The following is a 17,946-nucleotide window of genomic DNA, read 5'->3' as shown; positions in this document are numbered from 1 at the left end:
AGATGTCTAAACGCCCATGTACTGAATTTCATGGCAAAATGTCAGCCGAATGATGGCACTTGAGTCAAAGTCTAGGGATCACTAAAGTCATTTTGGCAATGACAGATCATAGTATTTATGCGATGGAAATTACCAATATCAATACAAAATTTTATGTCAATTAATCCGACAATTGTTTAGGGTCTGGACCAAATTAGTGGACCACACACTCATTTCCAAACCAAAGGGTTCAACCAAATGTTTCTTCTATTAGCTTAATTCTGTGTGGACTTAAAGACCGTAGAGTCTATCCCAGAGTGCGACGTCACATGGAGCTGTCCACCTTTACTCTCCTCCATGTTACGTCGCACTCGGGGTTCGACGCTTCTCCAGTGTTCATGTGTAGAGGCCCTGGTGATACTACGAGCAAAGTTTCATGTTGTGTCGAGTCTTCTTAGTGTTTTAAAAATAGCGATTTTGATGCTACCGTAATGTTGCCCCTAGCACGCAATTGAAAATGATTTTGACCCGAAAACGAAAGTATGGTAAATCTTAAAAGGTTGCATTTTGGCGAGAGTTTCACTTTAATTAATCAACACAACTGCTAACAATACCACTGCTCAGAAAACATGTTAAACGCTTGTTAGCTACAGTTCCCAGTACAAGTTTGTTTACTTTGTCTGTCCGTGGCCCTGCAAGGGATCAGCATGTCAACTGCTGTCAGTCAAATACAACAACACACCACTCCAGCAGCGGAGAGGAAAACAAAACATTTCTGTTATTTCCCTAAGGTACTTTACTTCCTTTTAATAATAAAAAGCCAATTAACAATACATTCAAAAATCATTTTGACATTATTTTTGAAAGCAAAAGGTATTAAAATTCCAGCAGCAGTTAAAGCAGATTGAGTCAGGTGAATGAATCTACGGTGTTCTGGTAAAGTGGACAAACCTGAAGAGAGTAATGTGAAAATGCTCCTCAGGATATAGGACATACAGAATGCGTCTTTCAGTTGATATATGTTGAACATTTCCCTGAGGTAGAAACTGTAGAAAACATTTGAGAACATCTCCAGGACTTTTCTTAGGTTTGCATATTTTTAAGACGAAAACCTTGTCTTTTAGTTGTTATACAAAAGTTATAACTTTCTAAATGTCTGAATAAAGTTATTTTTTATTTTCACATTGAACAGATAAAGTAAAATAAAATCTGATTTTATGGCAAACAGGAGGATCCACACTATCTGAAACCCTGAAAGAAATAAACAACTCTTGTAACAGTCAAAAGAGAATAAGGACAAAAGAGCTTTTTGTTGTAAGCCAGGTAGGCATGTATAATAATCTCTTGTTTTAGTTGAGAGTGGTCAAATCATTTTGACTTCCAAAAATCCACAATGCTAACAGGAATAGAATATGAGCAGCCCACAATTTATTTTTTTTAATTTTCAATTTCAGCTTATAAAATCCAAAAACATGCTGCCTCATTCATATTTTACATAATTTCCCCAAACACATGCACAGACACACATGCACAGACACACAGCCACTTTAGACACTTGCAAAGCAGACTCCTATCCTGCTAACCGAGTTAGAACCTGTCAATGCCACGCCAACATAACTTAAACCTATACATAACTTAATCAATTACATTCCATCTATAGCCAAATAAGTTCATACTATGCTGAATATGCTCATCACCACCAGATAAGGAGTCTGTGGTGACTTTCCCATGTTGGTGCACCAGTAGTGATGCATTTTACATCAACCAGCAATGTCTGGTTTGCCAGAGCTGAAGGGGGATGCACCGTAGCAAACAGCAAAATGGCAGCGCCTATGGCGTCATACGCACTTCGACAGTGTTTGTGACTACACTCACTGCCAGACGTGACCAAAGTTCCATATTGCAGTTTTATGTCTACTAACTATTATAAAAACAGTTTGCTCATAAATGACTGAGGAGCTGTATATTATTTAAAAAATTAGCTAGAGTTGCGCTCAAAAAGTTAACATTAGACTACAGTAAGCTGTTATAAAATATGTTGCACTGTATGCTCTGTGTGCTGCTGTCGATGCTGCTAAAATTAGGTCTCCTTACTTTCATCCAAAAGGGGAAAACAGCGGCACCAAAATCCTGCTAATGGCCAAAAACACATGACATCTGCAGTGACAAGAATTATTATAGAGAATGAATAGAAAAATTAAGTGAGTTGACATTTAATCTAGTGCTCAATAACCAATTGAGTAAACCCATCTTCCCCTGGTCAGAAGCTGCATGAATTACTTCAGCTGTGACGTAAACTGTGTGTTGGGTGTTGGGTGCTTGACTAAATGCCTTGTGGCAACTATACACCTTCATGCACCAACATTCAGTCGTGCATATAAACCATAGGGAAAAGACAAGTTCTACTTCATCATAGGCCTCACTAATATGGATAAGTGTTTCCACATACAGTATATGGAGACCACAGATGACACCTGAGTACCCCTTTAAGATCAAAGCATGCACCTACAGAAGAAAATATCCGTGCTCGCCATTGGTGTAATTATGTAACCAATACTTAACTTACTTCAGTTTGTGACCCTGCAATTGACAGGTTTTGGGTTTCATGCAGGACTGATTCTGCACAACTTGAGTATGCATGAGGGAACAAAGGTTATTATAATAACTGCAGAATCAGGGGTGATTGATGGTGGAGTGGATAGGTCACGAACCAGTTTGAATTCCAGACGGAGACCTTTGGGGTATCATTAAAAGGCATCATGCATGTGTCTACTGTATGATGCATCAGTGACACTGAATCATTGTAATCAGATACTGGAGGGTCAGACTGCTACAATTTTGAGCTATGCGGAAGTGAGTGCGGAGTAAATCAGACTCTTCAAAATTAGGAGGAACTTTGGAAATAAACACTTCTAACTTTTTGCCTCCAAAGAGAATGCACACTCAGCAAGGATGTACCACATACTGGAAGCAGATATAATGCCTTTTCTCTGGCCCAAGGGTCTGGATTTCCACTCATGGTGCTGATTCAGCCCACGATGCAGAGGCTAACTATGAGGAACGGGTTGGCAGTGAAGGGAAAAGGCAAGAGGAAAGATCTTGTTTAATAACCTAAAACATTGAAATATGAAATTTGTGTCAAAAAGATGAACTTCTAAGAGCTTTTACAGGATGTTAACTTGCTCCATGTGATTGATAGTTACTTTAGCCTTTGATAGATTCAATCCAATTCAAGCCAATCCAACAACGACGAGGCCTTGGTTTTTGGCAACAATGACTCTCTCATTGTAAGGACTGAGCTATCACACAACATTTTGAGACACTGTAAGAGAAACGTCCAACTCTAGGGCAATGTTCTGAAAGATGTCCACCCTACAACCTTTTTTGAAAAAAGTTGTGATGGCACTCATCAGTCTGTGTTTGATTTCCGTGACAAAAATGGTAGTTTTATGATCTTAAGAGATCCTAGACTTAGTTTAACAAATGTTCAAATGCAATTATGCAAATCCACTTGTTTTACCAACAATCCTATTCAACAAGTTGAAAACAAACATATCCAAAAACATACTTTTATCCCACGTATATCTAGTTTCACAAAGATGTTTCTCATTCTCTTGAGACAGACACACATGCCACCCTTTGTACATCATAAACAACTATCAATATTTGGTTTCAACTTTAAAGTTCTCAATCCATTCTTCATGTGCACACTGCATACATCTTTTGATCTCTGCAGGAAAGTATAAGTAGCTAATTTAATTATATACTTGGCTTCGACCCATACTCGACGCCAGTGCTGGATGAACAGCAAGTCAGTGACGTCTGTCCGTCGGAGAAACGGAGAGGAGGAACTGGACTGAATTCAGACAGATCAATCTAAAAAGTGTAATGGGCCTCGCTTTAACCCTCCTCTGTCTCTCAGTTTAACTGTAACCATTCTCTATGATTATACATGCAAATGTCTGACTCTCTGTCATTAAATAATATATATTCTACCATCTTTAACTTGATTATCTTTTTAACTTTATTAACCTGACTCTTTTTCCACAGTTACCACAACAGTTGAGTGCAAATACAAGGGAAAATCACAAAGGAGAAATGAGTGATTGTTGTGGTCGAAGGGATAATTGAATGCAGCCATCCTTTTTGAATGAAGGAGAGAAAGAGGAAATGCGGGTTACCCAGAGCCCAGTGTTTGTCTTCTGCACTCACATATGGTCATCCTTCATGCACTGATATAACTCTTTCCATATTGTACATCTTTTCGCAGCCACATGAGTTACTGGATCGAACTACGGCAATAAATCAGCTGGGCCGGTATTTTGGCTGATATTTAGTTATTGTAGGTGTATCATATCAGTGTAAATGTCAGCCAAAAACATGTTTGATTACATAGTGTATCAACCAGTGTGGGGAGACAAGTGTGTTTTTTAACAGCAGAATGTCCTGTTCAGTAAACATCTTATAGGTCTATAATGATATCGGTATCCGTCTCAAAAATCTGGGTTACAATACAGTATCCACGACTGGAATACAAGAGCATCAAAAACAATCTGAAACAATAATTTCTACACCAGATAGCACTTAAAACTTACATCGGGTTCAAAGGGTGTTTGTATATATCATATTTGTTTTAAAAACAAGAAGCACAAATTAATTGACTCTCTGTAATGCACTACTGACCCCACTGTCAATCAATCTGAAGCTCTATACTCATTATTTTTCATCTGCTAACCCCCAAAACCACACGCAGCAACTCCCATCTGCAGCCTGAAATTACAGAAAATCCAAAACAGACATGAAACAGGTTAAAAGGGTTCACAATCTAGCAAGCTGAAGAGATTATTCTTCCCAGGAGAGGGAAAAAACTAAACTAGAGACCAACTTGCGAGGGGATCACACTCTGTCAATGACTCAGTAGTCATGCTACATTATTACATGAGTAGTCAGTACTCATGGGTTGAACAACAACGAATTCGACCGTCATTTTGATCTCAACTGTAAAGTTTTATGACTGCATCTTACATCCAAATATCAAACAGACATATGAACACCTAGAAAAATACTCAAAACTGCAATAGGTGTCTTCAAGACCATATTATATGATGACACACACACATGCAAACACACAAACTTATATTACATACTTCAATGTATTCTCTTTATCTACTTGATGTATTACTGATTAGCAAATAAATATTAACATATATATATATACATATTTGACGGTAAAAATGCAAATATTACATATCAGTGTGGTTGCACACTGGATACTTTATATGGAATAAAAATGCATTTGCATTTCCTTTATCGGTTGACACAGAAGTGAAATGATGGTCTCTAGATGAGGTTTAAGTCCCCTTCTCTTTTGCAATTTTCTCTGAAAGATGACAACTTTGTTCTTAGTTACTTAGTGCTTCAGATTAATGCATTTAATATGCATCCAACCTTAAACGATGGTTATCACATCTCTGCCATGTCTCTAAATCAACCACAGCTTCACCTGCATTGTCTCATTCTTTCTAAGTGAATGCAGAAATTCACAATGACTTTAAAGACGAAATAATGCTTGGAGATGGAAAAGTGAGAGTGTAATAGTTAACAACCTTTCTTTACAGTAGCCTCACAATCTTGTGTTTGCTCTCACTGGTTCAGTATGAGATCAGCTACAGACACGGGGCCGGCTCCATACTGTAAGACCCTCCGTATTTCAAGCAGGTTGATCACAACAGCTGGACTCCAGGTCAGCAAAAAAATGTGAAGAGGTTCACCCAGAGGGGTGCTCTCCATTCAACACTCTTTGCTCCTCTGCAGACTACAGCTCTGTCACGTGTGTTACCTGAGGAGGATCAGGAAGGCAACATCTGGATATGTTCTGAGGGCTGTAATTTTAGAAGCTCTCCAACACTCTTAATCCCCTCATAGTATGTTGTTTATTTTGGTCCTGTTCTCTGGTCAATAGCCAGATTTCTTAGAAGCAACCACCAGGTTACTGGGACTGACACAGTGAGGTCCTGCAAAGCAAAAAAAGATCTGGCTGGTATGAAAGCATTCCTCAAGTACAGTGAACACAGTGATCTTTGCCATAAAAAGATAACAACCACTCAATAGACATATTTGTCAAGGCAATTTATGTCTCATTCATGTAGCTTCTCTCGAGCAATGGTATGAGCAGGCATTTTTTTTTTTCTATGAGAGGTTGTTTTGTTTGCATTCTAGGAAAAGCACTTGAGCTCAGTACAACATCACAATGTATCAGTTTTTCTTGTGATTAAATATGGACCATACAATGAATCTCTTCAAGTTCACTGTTGCAGATATAAAATTCATCCCTGCTGTGCGAAGGCCTTTACAGTTTAGTGTGGATTCTCAAATGAGAAAAGGGTAGTAGTTTCTCTGAAGGAAAGCAGAGATGAACATCACCAAAGGTTATTCTAGAGGACTGAAATAAAATCTGATTTCATCGCACTTAGATTGTAGTTTCTCTTAATGGAGTTTTTGCCGCCATTTATATTGGAAAAAAAACAACTTTAACTTCAAGGCATGTAAACATTTTTCAAGAAACCCAACATAAACAAATGCATGTAACAATATGGGACCTTTATGGATTCAGCTAAGCTTTAGACTGATCTCTGCTCTCCTGGTTCAGTATACAGTAAGTGTACGCTCAGGTATGGCACCTAAAACATCTTCTCTATACGACACTGCCAGTTAACAATAACAACCACATGCTGAAACGAGACAAGTGGGAAGAGAGTGAAACAGCCTACAGTATAATGTGGCAAATTGTTTACAAAGGCTGTGAAAGGCCTAAAGGAACAGACAGAAAAGGACAAAAAAGCAAAAGGGAATGGAGAGAGAGAGAAAGAGATGAGAAGGGGTCAAAAGGGCAGTGAGTGAGGAGAGAAAAAGGGAAGCACCATGGTCATATTTTATAGCCGACAGCAAGCGTGTGGTCTGGCAGGCACACCGGGAGTTAGTTTATTAGAGTCATTTCTTTTACGAGGGGCTGTCCAACCCAAAAAAAAAAAAAAAAAAATGAGCAGGTTCAGACCAGTCATATTTACCCACTGTCTTGACAAAAGGATATGGCTCCATAAAGCACTATACTGAGTCCTTCCTTATATAACCAATCCATATGTAACCACAGATTCATGTGTACACAAGAGCACTTAATGCACAGATATCCATTAATCCTGTGTGTATGTGACACATACAGTATATCACAAGGCTACCCAACAGCTGTATCACGGGTGACAAGGCACATCTGAACGCAAAACCAGTACATACAGTGAGTCAGCACCAATGAGTCTCTAATGTGATAATGAGTGAATTTCTCACCATATGGCGTCAAATTAATCTATAAAGATCTTTTTTTCAGTTCACAGCTTAATTATATAAAATGTATAATATAAAAAAATATTCAGTGAAATTCCCTTTGTTTAGATAGAAATACAACAAACATTACGCTTGTCCAATCCAAATCCAATCCAAATGTATTTATAAAGCATGTTTAAAAACAACAACAGCTGGCCAAAGTGCTGAAGAGCAAGAAATAGCAAAAATAAAACAACACAATATAACACAAAGACTATAAGAACATGAAAGGCAACCCTCATACTGAATCAAAAGCCAAGGAATAAAAATGTGTTTTGAGACGAGATTTAAAAACAGACAGTGTAACGGCCAGCCTAACATGTAGAGGCAACTCAATCCAGAGTTTGGGGGATGCAGCTGCAAAGGCGCAATCTCCCCTGTGTTTCAACCTAGATCTGGGGGCAACCAAAATCAACTGGCCACCGGCCCTGAGTGACCTTGATGTAACATGTAGTTGTAAAAGGTCAGAGAGGTAGGCTGGAACTAGCCCATTGAATGATTTATAGGTAAACAATAAAATCTAAGCTTGTGACTTGTCTTCTAATATTTTGTCTGCCACCATTTTCAAACACGGAAGAAGAGATTATTATAAACATTTGCTCATATAATACCAACAAATGTCATATGTCATAATGAGACACTGCAGGTTATTTTTAAAAAAATATTCACAATAACTGCAAATATCAACTGACTAAAAATTGATTTAGGCTTAAATGTTCACAAGAAGCAGCATCACCTCTCAAATATCAGCTCCCCATTTATACATACTACTCAAATTACTGTTTGCTTTCAGCGATGCTCCTGTAGTTCTTGGTATAAATGTGCTTTTTTTTTTTAAGCAAACATCCAACAAATATCAAAAGACATGACAGCACACGTACTCCCACAATCTAATGCTACTATTTCAGCTGAACCACATGACTGCCACATCACGACGGAGCTATAGCGGCAAAAACGTTCCATCAAAGAACAGGGATATTTTTATTAAGAGATATGTCTTTAATATGCAATCAGACAAGCAGAGGATTTCGGTGTCACTAACGCCTGGCCTGTGGTTTGTTTAGGGATTACTCTAAACCGTTTAGTGAAATGGTGTGTGATCATTGCAATGATACTGTCTTTTCAGCTCTAAGCCTCATGCCAGATACTAAAGCGAAATCGTTCTTCTGTCACATCCTTTCACCTGCTGCCTGAGCTTAACTACGGCCTTTAAACAGTGACCTCAGTCCTTCAATTAACCAAGCAAAAAAAAAACTGGGCCTCAATGATTCTCCACATCACAAACATATAGAAATATTTATGTGATGAACACCTTCTTTCTCCAAGATACAATATATTTCTGTCTCTCCTGAATAGACCACATATTAATAGACAGAGATTTTGCTACTAATCGACAACAATCCCCAATAACTTCTTTCCTACTGTAAACATAATAGATAAATATGTAATATCTCCCCTAACAGACAAGATAAATACAGCACAGAACAGTGGGCTTACAAAACCTTAAGTTTGGTACCTCTAACAATTCAGTCTCAGCCACCAGCACGGCAGAGCGACCTTCAAGCCCGGCTGTTGTTATTTTCCATAGAGGTCAGCAGCTAAGAATGTGAAGCATGCAGAGCCTGAAACATGCCTTTCTCTTCCCAACAACCCCCACCACTTTTTTCTAAATAATTTTAGCTGTAAGTCGTATACAGTGCCTCCATTTCTGTTTGTTTAAAATAAACGTGTTTTAAAGGATACTATAAACTGACTCTACCATCCTGTCTTGCCTTTTTCTGTTGCCTGCCCCACACTTTTGCCAGGTTTGTGCCCCACAGCATTGTGAGCAAGATTACTGAATACAGTATGTCACCATAATGATCTTGGTGAGTGTTTCCAAGAGCAGTAATCATTCGAGAGACCTGTGAAAAAATAGGAGAGCTATTTTAATCTGTTTCCCTGCAGGATATCCTTGGACAGTATGTAGATTTTCCAACAGCGTAACTCAAAACAAATATGAACTGGACTTGAATGTCACCCTAAGCAGCGTAGCTAACCTTGTGGCAATTGGCTTTGTTAAACTGTGCACAATATGAAACTGCGGATGACAATAAGACAGGATAGGTAATTAATTATTCATTCAGTTTTCACAATGATTTATTAATTTCCTTTATTTCCTAGGAAATATTTTTTTGCAGCTACTCAAAGGTTTATATTGATATAGTATATAACATGTAACGTCTCTATGTAGGACCTGAAATCAAGCTCTGTGTATCTACAGTCTATGAATGTAATGTAGAAATAACATCCATCTGCATGCCCAGTTGTTACCTCAACTTGATCATCACAATCTACTGTGACAATAAAGCTAACAATTAAGGGCTAAAGCTACATGATTGATCATTATTAACTTTAATTTATCATATTCTTAAGTCTATTCTTTACCAAAGAGTGGACAGACAAAGTTAGTGACTGCCTGGAGCAGAAGATCAAATATGTAATATATATAGTATAATATGTTTTCAGGAGTTTGTGGAGACAACTCTACTTTAAAAACACACAGAGCAGCTTGAAAAAAGAGCACTTGCTAAACGTGGCAAGCATCACAATCATGACTCTGCTCTACACATCTTTCTCAGAGTTGGACAGCAAAGTTGACAGGGCATCCTGAATTCTTGGCTGATTAGTTGGTCTCACTGTATTCTCTTTGGTTGCATTGGGTGACAAAATCATATTGTTTGACCAAATACCTCAATATTGATACTGTGACAATATTGTGACTATTGGTACAAAATATTAACACAATGACATTTTTTTTAAATAATCAGTTATGTGGAAATACTGAAGTCAGTAAAGGCAAATTTAGAAAATGACATCACTCAAAACTAGGAAGAGAGAACAGTTATATCATATATCCAAAATCTAAGCTGGTATATAGTTTCATATCACAGTAACAATATTACATCAGCCCAAGCTCAGAGTAAAAATGGTTGCCGTGATTTGCAACTGTTGTCATGTTGTGAGGCAGATTTTACACACAGCATGCATCTTCGTTCGTGCTTCCCAGTAAGTTCATCAAATCTGAAATATCCCAAGATGGCCACATTCGAAATACTGGGTGCATTTCTCCCAACATATAACAGTATTCTTAGCCTAATGTTCACCCACAATTCAATGCAGGAAAGTGATGTTGCAACCTTACTTTACAACTTCATTGTTTAGCCAAAAAATCAACAATCAACATCAGTAAGCTATGATTTTGTGTGAGCTGCAGACTTTAGATTAACCTCTGTCACTGTAAGAATGTAGGGTTAGGGTTAGTACCCTGACCCTTTTTCATGTTAACTGCAGGACAAAAGTTTGTACACAAGTAAACTGTGAAGTCTTGCTGCCAGAGTCCTCTCTCCATTTCAGTCTGCTCAGGTGGCCCTAGTTTTGGTTTGGATTATCCTCAAGTCAGCTTTGGCCTTAACTGGTCTGACTGTCAACAGGTCTCTTTTGGATAGAGTCTCCTTTTTAGAGAATTAATTAATGCACATCAGGTTTCTCCACACTGTTATGTCTGGACACCACTGGGTCTCAAGTGTGACCTGAATCTGTAATAACGCTATGTTAAGCTCTGTATTCATACAGTACATGAAAGAAATCCATGATGCTCATTTAACTTTTAATTAGTGCTACCTTCTTTGATCATTGTTACCGGAGTGATCAATTCCGCCCTTGTTTGTCAACATCCATTTAAGCTGCCAACAATGTTTAGCACTTTAGCTCTCAAACAAGCAGCTACACTGTTTGAACAGTTAGCAGGCTAGCTATTATCCACACGACTCTCCCTAATGGATTCATCATTAACAGCACAATGCATGAAAGCATCCATCATGTCCTTTGGGATCCTGTTCATGCTTACACATATTTAAATTTTGCACTTGAAACAACAGCTCCAACCACAAACAATAAAAAGACAGCATAAAGCAACAACACAAACTGCAGAAAGGGCGCTACAGATGATTGGCTTACAAGGAGACTGCTGTTATTTGAACCGCCAGGAGTAAATCCTGCCTGCTCTGGAGTGAAGACATCACACTGTCCCGTTCCTTCCTGTGTGTGGAAGTGTGTGTGGAAGTGTGTGCCTGTGTTTATTTCTGGACATGTGAGATGTCTGAACAAATGAACAAGAGAAAACAAGACATACCCTGAGAGAACCAGAGCAGCTGAGTCTAATCCAAAGATGAACCACAGACCAGCCAACACATCATAAAATCCAACAAACACAACACACGCCCCCACACGCGTGTGCACACACACATACACAAAGAGATAAATAATAAACCATGTAAAGAAACACTGTAAGAGTGCTGCAGTATCGAACAGTTTACTAAAGGGTGTTAGAGCAGTTGTACAAGAGGGTAAAAACTTTTATATTGATCTTGGTTGAGACCAAACAAACTACAGTAACATCAGCTGTTTGAGAGTAACTTACCCTTTTCCACACAAGTCAGCTTGTTGTCAGTCCTTCATTCCAGCTAGGCAAGTTTGTTCCTCAGATTTCTTTCGTCTCAAGATGGAGGCAGAAACTCTCCAAACACAATTCCTTTGCTCTGAGTGTTTGTTATTCTGATTCTACCAGGTCCAGTTCTGCTTCTCTCCTGCTGATTGCTGCACGAGCTGCTAACATGACAGCACAGATAAACAACCAGCTGGAATGAGAGAGACCAGTGAGTGCTGAAACACAGGTGCATGCTGCTCCCAGCGAATACAAACACAGAGAGACAGCTCAGAGGAGCACAGTATGAAACGTTCTTTTGCCAGTGGTTCCCCTTATGTGGGACTCAAACCTTACTCCACCTCCCTCCTCCTCCTCCCTGCACCTCCCCTCCCTCTCTCACAAACAGCTCCAAGACAGAACAGAAAAGGACTCAGAAGTTGCTGTTTCTTGAGATTTTTCCTGTGAACAGTTGTAGGTACAGCAAAGAACTCCTGTCTTTTTGCCTGCATAATTCACAGAACAACTTATGTACAAGAAAGTTGAAGTACAGCAAACGAGTGTGACTTATTTTTTTATCTAAAGTATACAGAAACTAGCACCTCTTTCTTGACAGAACGACTAGAAGTATTGGTACAAACTGAGGTAATATTTGCAACTGTTCTGGAGATAAGAAACCCTTAACCAGAAGTGCAACTATTCCTTATTAAAATCTTTGTAGAGATCAGTTGTAGAAGGGAGATGAAATCACTGATGTTTTACTTGTTTATCTTTATACAGCATGATAAAAATAATCCAATGTTGCTTTCATTACACAAACCTCCAATTTAGAGTTAAATTTTATGTTCCTTCTGACTAACTTAGTCAAACCTGTACAGAGTTGAATCATCACAGAAATACCCTGAAATGCAAAAAGTATTTCTGTACAAAGGTCACTAAGCTTGGAGACGTCACATCTTTCACACAAAATAAATAAGACAAACAGCAGCCGTACTGTTAAGGAAGCATTACTTTAAACACACAATGTATGTAATTTCTGCCGCAACTGGTCTCTCATCAAAACAATGAAAACAAAAGAAGTAGTTTGACACCATCGTGAAGGAGCATGGGATCATGGGAGTCTTGACTGTCTAACAACCACCCGTGAAAATTAAAATGAAATCTATCTACGTATCTCAGGCAAGGTTAAAGTTTACTCATGCTGACTGACTTCCTTCCTTACTTTTGACATATCATCTGGTGTTTCAAGTTTCCACAGAAGTTAAATCCACAGGCAGCCATATTAAACGCACCATTACCTTGAATAAAATCACAGATTTCTCTGGTTTGAACATTGTTGGAAACTTTTGGTAAAATGTAAGTACACAGCTTAACAAAATCTATAACAAATGTTTAGATATTTTCAGAATTTTTTTCTATAGTATATAAAATAATATAGTGACAGGAAACGGGGAGAGAGAGAGAGAAGGGTCTAGAGTCAAGGCCAGGCTGCCTTGTTAAGGACGAGGCCTCTGTACATGGGGCACATGCTCTACCAAGTGAGCTAATGGGGCTTCAAAATGACCTACAGTAACTGTGCATTAGTGGAAATACTCATCACTATGGTGTTGAAATTTAAATTTTATAAAAAGAGGTGAGGGGGAGGGCCCATGGAGTCTTTTGCAAAAATGACTCAATGCCTACCTTGGGCAAAAGCTGGCCTTGAACAGCCCTTGCCAGCTCTCACTAATTTCTGAAAGACCAAGTAGCATTTACAGGAGTCTAAGCAGAACTTCAATATTTTCCACTATCAAAAATTAAATTATTATTTGTTACCACTTCTATAGTGAGAATATTGTGAAAATAGTCAATCCAGAAAATATGCTCTGAACAGTTTAATATATAAGGTTGATAAGATGTTGTACCTGGCGGGCTGCCTGCTGTGTTTGCTGCAGTATATTCACATTCCCCCTGTTCTTGAACGCTGAAACCAGTTTAGCCCATCTTGAGAATATGAAGTGGCCTCACTAACTCGTGACAGCTGTGTCAAAACCTATTAGCGTCCAGGATGACTAGCTCTGTTGTTCAAAGGCATAAGGCTAAATCTGTTATCACAGAGAGCCCTTAACTTTATTTATATTTGACTGCTATTAAGTAGGCCTGTCATTCTTTTCAAAACAATCACTTAATTCAACCAATGAAGCCTAATCCTACACTATCTTTGTAAAATAATTGACATTCATTTAATTTTAAAATGTTAATTCACCCCACCCACTGCCTTCTTGGGTGACGAGCTAGCAGGTGACTTTGTTGTCACGGTGATGTTAGTGTTACACCGTGTCAACACAGGAGGCGTAGCCCGAGCTGCACATTAGCAGTAGCAGCTTCAGTGCTCCATCTGTGTCTACACAGGATGCGTTCAGGCACAGCATTGAGTGTAGGTCACCCACATTTTGGCAGGACTAAGAGCCCAATACGCAATCAGTGTAGTTATGTGTGTAAAACTGGGGAAAATAGACTAGAGGCATAAAAATACACAGGTATTCAGCTGCACTGATTAAGATTAAACGCGGACCTGTTCTGTCAGGCACGCGTGAACATGAAAACAAATAAACGCAGCTGGAACATTTTCTCTGCAGACGTGCAATAAGGCAGCTGCATTTTTAAAAGTCAACAAGCAGCCTTATGTTCATCCTTGATTTTTTTTTTACATTTATTTTGTTGAATCCCAAACGACACTGTAGAAAACCCACATTTGCAAATTAACTGTGTTTACCGACAACTCTTTAGTAGCAAAATCACAGAGTGGTGAACCTCGACCCATCTGTGCTCATGAACGACTGAGCTTTCCAAGGATGCCCATTTCACACCCAATCATGACACTGCCACCTGTTTTTTAATGTTGTTTGACCTGTTAAAACCTGTTTGAAATGTGTGGCTGAGATCAAACTCAGAATATATAATAACATATATTAACAAAAAACAATGAAGTTGAAGGTGTACGACATTAAATATATTGGGGAGGGGGGTTTCAACTGAGTATATGTCCAAAGGGATTAACAACTATTACATTCTGTTTTCTGTTTCTTTTTTGTAATCAGGTTTTACAAATGACTTCTCAGATACAACGTCATGACAGCACCGGTGCAGCACAGCATGGTAGTTTTATATGTTTTGCATTGACAAAGACAACAGCAATTTAACCTATTGATTGATAGAGCAAAAGTGTATACAATACATAACAGACAGTGCAGCTGTGTTCATAAAAATACTTATTATTTTCAAGCAAACTCTTTATGACGTTTTGTTGAAGTTACAATAGATGATTTTATGATAAACACAATGCATTTTACCTGCCCAACACCACACAGCACACAGGTGAATGTAGTGGAGCACTTAGTAAATTAAGAGCCAGATAACTCACACAGAAGTACGTGTGTGAGTTGCTCTTGACTTGATTTTTGGAAAGCTTTTTTTAAATTGTTTGTATTATTTGGATTTCACATGTTTGTGACCACAGCTTCTTGCTTGCACTGTCCACAAGTGGCCAAATGCAGCAGGAGAAGGAGCCCATGGCAGCTCTTAATACTTTTGCATGTGTTTGATTATAAATTTCAAGTGAGGCAGAGTGGTCACATCTTAAAAATAAAGAGCTGTTTTTACTTTCTAAGTGTAAATAAATAACAAACACATAGTATGGAAGACACAAAGTAAATGAAAAGTTTTAGAACACAAATTGAAGAGTTTTATGAATAAATGTGTAATTATCAATTTATGTATTCATGTATTTAAATCCAGAATATTGAAAAAGAAATTACATTTGAATTAATCAATCAATAAACTGAGGACTAAGATTTATTGAGTAGCATTACTATACCTATGTGATAAGTGGATCCTGCTACTTGGATATTCAAAAATATCAAGTGTTCATTAACAATATATACAGAACTATAAATCTATGATACAAAATAGTCAGATCTGCAAATCACCAGCATTTTTACTCCTTGTTTCATATTTCCTAACAGCTGAAACAGAGACAAGAACAAACCCTTATCCAAGTGTTTAACTATGTAGACGAGTGAGAGTGTGTGTCACTGAATACCTACCTGCTGTACGCAGGAATGTTGGTCTTCGCTGTCACTGCGCCCTGACCCCTGCAGGGAAATGTTATTATTTTCATTTATTTATACAGTTTAGTGTTACAGGTTAGCTACAATAGACATGTAACAGAAATACTGTATATTCAGCAAAGCACAAATAAAACACTTAATTAGATATAAGTATACATAAGACACATAACATAATACGTGCCAGGATATTTGAATAAGGTACAAATATTAGTCACACAATTGACTGTCTCTTAGCTATGTTTTTAAATGGATTAAGTGTGACCCGACCTAACCAGCAGGCACCAAGCCAACTTATATTACTTGGCCTATTTTATGTGGAAAGCATGTAAATGTTAAAGGTTTTATTGGTTTTGGTATCAGCTGTTTCGGTGGGATTAGTCAGCAGTAATCACTCTGTTGGCTCTGCTATCTTATTGAGGCAATGATCTTAAAAATAAACACTAGCTTCAAGTTTATCTTGAGCATAAAAATACTTTAATATTTACAAATATGCTGTAGCTAAGATAAGGTCTGTTTCAACCAGGCAAAGCACTCAATGCTTTGCTATTTCATAGTAGTAGTCGTCTCATAGCAGTCTCAAACATCACTGCTGATCACGCTGTACGAAGAAGATATTCAGTCTGGATTGTGACACTGAAATTCTTTAATACGCTGAAATATTTAACCCACAAAATTAAAGATTTTACTCACCGTTTGTCTCATTAGATAAAAGTTTAGAAATTGATGGCCCATAGTTTAACACATTGTTAAAACTGCGACTGATATTGGTCATCAAACAGCACCATCTAGTGTTAGTGTGTGAGTGTGAGCGAGACATCCTGGAGCTTCAGAGAAACTAACTCAAGAGCGCTGATGCCAGTTTATGAAGGGGATTCATTTCTAGTCATCATTTATTTATTCTTTTTGTGATGATTGTTCTACTACAGTTACTGATATTGTGTATCTTACATTGAGCGTACAGACTGTTGTTCAAGGACCCTGGTTATAATTTCTCACACATTCATAACAGACTATTGTAGTTCAGAATATGTATTATTTTTTTATTCAGCAGCTGTTTGGGAATGTTCAGAAGATTAGAGAGCTCATTTATATGGATAAGCATGTGAATAGAATTACGTATTAGTCAAACTAAGTATCAGGAGCATTGTTGACTTTAAATTATCTCGTTTTTTGCAAAGAGAGCCAAGAACTTGAACTTAATCCGAGCATCATGTGGGACGATGTTTCCTGCAGGACTTCCAAATGTCCAATTAGATCTTCTGTAAACTGCTTAAGTGATATTTAGCATTTTTCTTCTTTTACTTCCTCATCAGGGATTGCACCACACAATTAAAAGCACGGGCACTGTGTGGTGATATCGATGTGGCTTACTCAATTTCATGCAGTGTTGTATAAAAGTGCTCAAAAGTCATTATAGAGTAAAATATATAAAGATATCATGTTAAATATTACTCTGGTAAAAGTAGTCAATGTCAGCCACACAAATAGTACTTGAGTAAAAGTCTTTAAAACCTTATATTAAATGTCTGTAACTATCAAATGCTCTGAAAATAAATGTACTTAAGTATCAAAAGTACAAGTAAATATTGACATATTGTATACTATCCGATATTCAGACTTTCTCCAGGTACCAGTGATTTTTATTTTCTATCCGATTGCTGATAAAAACAAATACATTTAAAAATGTGCTGTTTTGGCTTTGTTGCAGCATGCAATCTGCAAGATAACTAGTAACTAAAGTTATCACAAAATGTAACGTTAGAGAGTAAAATGCATGATATGTGTATTCATCCTGTTCAGCATGTTAGCTAGAAATGCACCTCTGTAGCCAGAATGCTAACAATGTTTGAACACCAGGTGCCTCCAATTTTCTAATATTTTAAAAGTATAGTTCTGCCTGTCATTAGTGTTAACATTACCTGTAGTATAGACAGTTTGTTGACTTCAACTCCTAAAAATTAACATTAAGTTTACATTTTAGCAGGCTACAAACAGTAGTGACGAACACGAAATGCC

Source organism: Pagrus pagrus, assembly GCF_965226575.1.
Source record: "Pagrus pagrus genome assembly, chromosome: 14".
NCBI lineage: Eukaryota > Metazoa > Chordata > Actinopteri > Spariformes > Sparidae > Pagrus > Pagrus pagrus.
The sequence above is the reverse complement of the archived record's forward strand: the minus strand, read 5'-3'. Positions refer to the sequence as shown.